The sequence below is a fragment of the Trichomycterus rosablanca genome, chromosome 7 (genome assembly GCF_030014385.1).
Source record: "Trichomycterus rosablanca isolate fTriRos1 chromosome 7, fTriRos1.hap1, whole genome shotgun sequence".
NCBI lineage: Eukaryota > Metazoa > Chordata > Actinopteri > Siluriformes > Trichomycteridae > Trichomycterus > Trichomycterus rosablanca.
In genome coordinates this window covers 24,547,508-24,555,000 of record NC_085994.1, presented here as the reverse complement: position 1 = coordinate 24,555,000, position 7,493 = coordinate 24,547,508, and the positions used below count along the sequence as shown (strand labels likewise).

At 37.4% G+C, this 7,493-nt stretch overlaps 1 protein-coding gene across 2 annotated transcripts in view; it reads right to left on the bottom strand.

Annotated features, from left to right (window-relative positions):
- Positions 1–6,940, bottom strand: part of mbd4 (methyl-CpG binding domain protein 4) — a 16,334-nt gene extending 9,394 nt beyond the window's left edge. Inside the window, exons 1-2 of one of the 2 annotated variants that reach the window (XM_062998547.1) lie at positions 6,913–6,940; positions 1–26 (exon numbers count right to left, since the gene is read on the bottom strand). The exon at positions 1–26 is cut by the window's left edge and continues 110 nt beyond it. The gene's annotated coding sequence lies outside the window, so the exon portion shown is untranslated. Of the gene's footprint in view, positions 42–6,674; positions 6,692–6,912 lie in introns of those variants that run through there. The other variant, XM_062998546.1, reaches the window with a different exon arrangement.
- Positions 6,941–7,493: the final 553 nt, after the last annotated feature.

Sequence of the window (7,493 nt, the reverse complement as noted above, 5' to 3'; positions counted from 1 at the left end):
AGCAATTAGCTGATCAGCACATTTGTCTTTAGCATCAGAACCTACAAGGAATAAATGTAAATTAAAACATGGTAAATAACTCTACTTCCACATATTTGAAAATGTCAACCCTAATATAAACAGGTGTAGAAAATCAACTATATGAAATAAATAAATGCTGTTTCCACACGACTGTGCCTGTCGTGCACAAAGCAAGGTCCAAACAGACATGGTTTGGCCAATTGGATGTAAAGAAACTCCAGTAGCCTGCACAAAGCCCCAACCTCAAATCTTTAAACTATGGCTGTCGTTAATCACGCTAATTAAAAAATTATTAATCAAACAATTTTAATGGGCTACGTTTGTGCCACTTTAAACATACGTCAATGTGGTAATTTGCACTGCTTTAACACAGCAACATTGTGTTTATACTGTTTATACTGTATAGCGTTCTTTTTTCAGTTTGTGGTTGTGAGTTACAAACTACTCGAGCTGCTGCTGCTACATATTGCGAAATGTGTAGCAGTGAGAAATCATCACTAGACAAAATTACAGTTATTAATTGACGCTTTAATATAATCTTTGGTCAAAGCACGCCTTTGTCTCGTCGGGCATCTGAGCGCACAGATAAGCGTTACAGGCAAAATGAGCTCAGACTCAGTCTAACTTTATTTCAGATGAATTTGGATGTAAAGCCCATGAAATGTACAAGGAACATTACAAACACTGGTGTTAAATGGATTGCAATGGACTGTAGACGCTTGGTCTACATGACGTTATATGTGTTGCATCTAGAAATGGTTATTAGTACCCTGAGCGCCTGTTTTCAGTGGCAGGATTATGAACAGGACAAGATCCTCACTTCTGCCAGATAATGTGAACAGATTTCATTTTAAATAACTGGCTTAAAAATGGGTAGCTGTTAACAACTCTATACAGGCATTGGATGGCTTTCTAAAGATAATTTAGAAATAATACTTTTATAATAATTTTATTTGAGGTTCTAGATCTCTGTTTTAATGCTTTTATTTTCTTCTTAAGTAAAGCACTTTGAATTGCCACTGTGTTTAAAAGGTGCTATACAAATAAGCTTGCCTTGCCTTGTTTTGCCTCATTTTCTTGCAATAAAAATGTGCATAACTTTAAATTTTGGTTAGTTATTTTTGCAGTCGATTAATCACGATTAATTTGGTTCTTTAATAGCGATTAATAGTAATTAAATTTTTAATCACATGACAGCCCTACTTCAAACACACCAAATCCTTAACCTGACCTCATAAATGCTAATTAGATTAAATGGGTAAAAAATTCCCACAAACATACTCCAGAGTTTTGTGAAAAGCCTTCTTAGATGAGTTGAGAAAAGGGAGGAGCAACTCCATACTAATGAAAATTAGGTTGTGTCCACATTTTTCGCCATATAGTGTATACTTTAAAAAAATTTGATTTATGTGAGGTATCATAAGATAATTTTTTCACAACTACTACTGCTCACAATTTAAAACATGATGGAGGGTGCCCAGGTGCGCAGCGGGATATTCCGCTTGCACAGCAGCACCGAGTTTCTGAACCCCCGGTTCGAAACTCGGTGTTGCCACCGGTCGGCTGGGCACCATATGGCGGGCATAATTGGCAGTGTCTGCATTAGATACTAATTGGCCACCGTATCTGCAGGGTGGGGGCCGGACTATCTGTGGGTGGGTGGGTCTTCATACGCTGTGTAAGGACCCTGATTGGCAGAAGAGACGCCTGTGCAAAATACAGCGACGTGCTCTCCTCGGATGCAATCTGGTATCTCTCACCAGCGAAAGACAAAATTGAGTGTGCTAAATTGGGAGGAAAATGGGGAGAAAATGCAAAAAAAAAAAAAACATGATGGATACATACAGTGTATCACAAAAGTGAGTACACCCCTCACATTTCTGCAGATATTTCAGTATATCTTTTCATGGGACAACACTGACAAAATGACACTTTGACACAATGAAAAGTAGTCTGTGTGCAGCTTATATAACAGTGTAAATTTATTCTTCCCTCAAAATAACTCAATATACAGCCATTAATGTCTAAACCACCGGCAACAAAAGTGAGTACACCCCTAAGAGACTACACCCCTAAATGTCCAAATTGAGCAGTGCTTGTCATTTTCCCTCCAAAATGTCATGTGATTTGTTAGTGTTACTAGGTCTCAGGTGTGCATAGGGAGCAGGTGTGTTCAATTTAGTAGTACAGCTCTCACACTCTCTCATACTGGTCACTGAAAGTTCCAACATGGCACCTCATGGCAAAGAACTCTCTGAGGATCTTAAAAGACGAATTGTTGCGCTACAAGAAGATTGCCAACACCCTGAAACTGAGCTGCAGCACAGTGGCCAAGATCATCCAGCGTTTTAAAAGAGCAGGGTCCACTCAGAACAGACCTCGCGTTGGTCGTCCAAAGAAGCTGAGTGCACGTGCTCAGCGTCACATCCAACTGCTGTCTTTGAAAGATAGGCGCAGGAGTGCTGTCAGCATTGCTGCAGAGATTGAAAAGGTGGGGGGTCAGCCTGTCAGTGCTCAGACCATACGCCGCACACTACATCAAATTGGTCTGCATGGCTGTCACCCCAGAAGGAAACCTCTTCTGAAGTCTCTACACAAGAAAGCCCGCAAACAGTTTGCTGAAGACATGTCAACAAAGGACATGGATTACTGGAACCATGTCCTATGGTCTGATGAGACCAAGATTAATTTGTTTGGTTCAGATGGTCTCAAGCATGTGTGGCGGCAATCAGGTGAGGAGTACAAAGATAAGTGTGTCATGCCTACAGTCAAGCATGGTGGTGGGAATGCCATGGTCTGGGGCTGCATGAGTGCAGCAGGTGTTTGGGAGTTACATTTCATTGAGGGACACATGAACTCCAATATGTACTGTGAAATACTGAAGCAGAGCATGATCCCCTCCCTCCGGAAACTGGGTCGCAGGGCAGTGTTCCAGCATGATAATGACCCCAAACACACCTCTAAGACGACCACTGCTTTATTGAAGAGGCTGAGGGTAAAGGTGATGGACTGGCCAAGCATGTCTCCAGACCTAAACCCAATAGAACATCTTTGGGGCATCCTCAAGCGGAAGGTGGAGGAGCGCAAAGTCTCGAATATCCGCCAGCTCCGTGATGTCGTCATGGAGGAGTGGAAAAGCATTCCAGTGGCAACCTGTGAAGCTCTGGTAAACTCCATGCCCAGGAGAGTTAAGGCAGTTCTGGGAAATAATGGTGGCCACACAAAATATTGACACTTCAGGAACTTTCACTAAGGGGTGTACTCACTTTTGTTGCCGGTGGTTTAGACATTAATGGCTGTATATTGAGTTATTTTGAGGGAAGAATAAATTTACACTGTTATATAAGCTGCACACAGACTACTTTTCATTGTGTCAAAGTGTCATTTTGTCAGTGTTGTCCCATGAAAAGATATACTGAAATATCTGCAGAAATGTGAGGGGTGTACTCACTTTTGTGATACACTGTACATCATCATACATCATAGGGCAGTTGTAGCCTAACGTTTAGGGTACTAGACTAGTAAGCAGAAGATCGCTTGTTCAAAATTTTAACATTTAGAATATTTTACTCACTGCAAATTTTTACATTTAGAATATTTTACTCACTGCAAATTTTAACATTTAGAATATTTTACTCACTGCAAATTTTACCATTTGGAATATTTTACTCACTGCAAATTTTAACATTTCGAATATTTTACTCACTGCAAATTTTAACATTTAGAATATTTTACTCACTGCACATTTTAACATTTAGAATATTTTACTCACTGCAAATTTTAACATTTAGAATATTTTACTCACTGCAAATTTTAACATTTAGAATATTTTACTCACTGCAAATTTTAACATTTAGAATATTTTACTCACTGCAAATTTTACCATTTGGAATATTTTACTCACTGCACCTTTAACCCCATGGAATACTTTACTCACTGCAAATTTTACCATTTGGAATATTTTACTCACTGCACATTTAACCATTTGAAATATTTTACTCACTGCAAATTTTACCATTTGGAATATTTTACTCACTGCACATTTAACCATTTGAAATATTTTACTCACTGCACATTTAACCATTTGAAATATTTTACTCACTGCACATTTAACCATTTAGAATATTTTACTCACTGCAAATTTTACCATTTGGAATATTTTACTCACTGCACATTTTAACATTTAGAATATTTTACTCACTGCAAATTTTAACATTTAGAATATTTTACTCACTGCAAATTTTACCATTTGGAATATTTTACTCACTGCACATTTAACCATTTGGAATATTTTACTCACTGCAAATTTTAACATTTAGAATATTTTACTCACTGCAAATTTTAACATTTAGAATATTTTACTCACTGCAAATTTTACCATTTGGAATATTTTACTCACTGCACATTTTAACATTTGAAATATTTTACTCACTGCAAATTTTACCATTTGAAATATTTTACTCACTGCAAATTTTACCATTTGGAATATTTTACTCACTGCACATTTAACCATTTGAAATATTTTACTCACTGCACATTTAACCATTTGAAATATTTTACTTACTGCACCTTTATCTATTTGGAATATTTTACTTTAACCACTTGTTATATTTTGGCCACTCCACTATTGGCCACTTTGAATAATTTACCCAATGTAACTTTAACCACTTATGACTAGTCTACCTTATGCACCTAGGTGGCATGGTGGCTAAGTGAGTAGCACTAGGGCTGGGTATCGCCACAAATTTCCTGGATCGATTCGATTCCGATTCACAAGGTCCCGATTCGATTCGATCTTCGATTCGATCTTCGATTCGATCTTCGATTCAATTTCGATTCAACACATTTAGGCATATTTGAGTTACATTAACAGGTTTTGTTTAAACATGTACAGATGTACAGAGAACGAATGTGATAATTGTACAAAGAACACTCATTATTAAAAATATTTGTTTTTACATAAATAAGTAATCCATTAATTTTTTATTATTATTATTATTTTATATGTCTGACACGCTACAACAGTGTATATGAAATGTAAACATACACCTGGCTGTTGCACAGCTTATGCCAAGTTCACACTACACAACTTTCTGATTTGCCGGGTCGCTGTACAGTTCACACTACACGACTGATGGGTGATGGGGGGGGGGGGGTTCACTTCTACACCATCTATCACCAGGAGGAATCTCAGATGAGTCTGTCTGGTCTCCCAAACTACGTTTTGTCACAAAAACACACGTGAGAAGTGACGAGGGGTTTAATGATACCACGTCCTAAAATACACTCCAGCAAGTAGCGAGCGATCAAAGTTTGTGCGCTGATGAGCAGCGTAATATCAAAGAGAAAAAAATAAAGGAATCTGAGTGGATCTCCACATAGCACAGTCACTTTACTTTATATATTCATCCATAATTTATTTTATTATTCATCCTAAAATCCATACTTTAAATTGTACTGGTTATTGTGTAAATATCCATATGCTATGTAAATACTTTTGCTTCTTTTTTTTTTTTTATCTCTCGGAGAGTGTCAAACAAAATTTCGTTGTACGCAAGTATAATGACAATAAAGGTTCTTCTTCTTCTCCTATTTGGCAACACGACCAACAGGGATTGTTCTGAAGTTGGAGGTTAATAAATAATTTGTTTTGTAGAGAACGATAGCTACAGTATATTACGCCCCTGCTCCACTTGTTTACAACCTCTCCCGTGTGTTTCCCCTCGCTGTTTCACATTGATTAAGAGCCGAGTTGCTCCCGAGCTGGCAAATCTAGCGCAGACCAGAAATCATGTAGTGTGAACCAGGCATTACTGGAGCTTCTGCCATGCTGAACTGATGTGCAGGTCAGATCTCGTTGCACGAAAAAACAGCGGCTGGTCACGCGAGATTAAAGAAGGTAACAGATTTCCGTGTACACCGTAAAAAGGGGCGTATTTAAAAGATCGATCTCGCGTTTATATGAATCGATATCGGATCGTTCAAATAAAGATCGATTCGAATCGAAAAATCGATTTTATAAACCCACCCCTAAGTAGCACTGTCGCCTCACAGCAAGAATGTCCTGGGTTCGATCACCAGGTGGGGCGGTCCGGGTCCTTTCTGTGTAGAGTTTGCATGTTCTCCCCGTGTCCACGTGGGTTTCCTCCGGGGGCTCCGGTTTCCTCCCACAGTCCAAAGACATGCAAGTGAGGTGAACTGGAGACACTAAATTGTCCATGACTGTGTTTGATATAACCTTGTAAAGTGATTGTGTAATGAGTAACTACTGTTCCTGTCATGAATGTAACCAAAGTGTAAAACATGACGTTAAAATCCTAATAAACATAATAAACATAATAAAAATATTTTACTCACTGCACCTTTATCCACATGATATATTTTACTCACTACATATTTAACTACATGGAATAATAATAATAATAGTGGACAAATGTATGCTTATAATAGCTATTATTTCCTATAACAACAGCATTATGAAGCATCTAGAATGAGATACACTTTCTGCAGAGTTCACATAATCAACATTCCTGTTATAATAACAATAGTAAATCTAGCTGGTACTGATCACATTTATTGAGTCTTTAAAATGAGCTTAAATAGACCTGAAGTTATAAATAAATGACAGTCGTTTGTGTTTGTATTTTACTTACATAACGTGACGTAAAAGGTGAATTTTAGTCAGCATACATCATCAACAATTTTTCATTACATAACCATAGAAACACTGCAGAATAAACATATTGTTTACATTTATCTGTAAACAAGAGCTACATTGCTAAACTGCACAGTCTGTTTACATTATTTAAACTAGGATATGATTCTGCTTCTTGTATTGTCTTATTCGTGTACGGACAATAATACTGCCATCTACTGAGCACACTTATTTACCTGACCCAGAGCGGTAGAGAGAACAGAGTGGCGACACTCCCATAGGGAACCGTTGGAAAGGGGGCGGGACATTTTTTCTGCGCAGCTTCCGGGTTGTGGAGCTCTTCCAAACAACCCATAGAGCCCCATTCATTTCCACTACTTATCAAACATTTTTAGCTGTATGTTGCTTTGTTTAAAAAAAAATATGAATTGAATGTCATTAATATACTTAATACTGTTATTGTTTAGCATTTGCTCAGCACTAAATGTTACATGTTTATCTTAATTAATAGGTATAACCCAATTTAGCTTAGTCAGTTAAGCTAAATTAATGACACACGAGTCTTTTCACCTAAAATGAGTTGATTAATCAAGAGTCTTGTTACAGAAATGATCATAAAACATTAGAACCACAATAAATCATTATACTTTTACTTTCATACTTAAGTACATTTGAAGGTAAATTTAGTTTAGTACTTTAGTGGAGGTAAAGAGTATTTTTACTTTTACTACTACTTTTACTGGAGTAATATTTTACCTTGGATATCTCTACTTTAACTCAACTACATGGTTTGTCCCAGCTAACACAGAACGTTCCC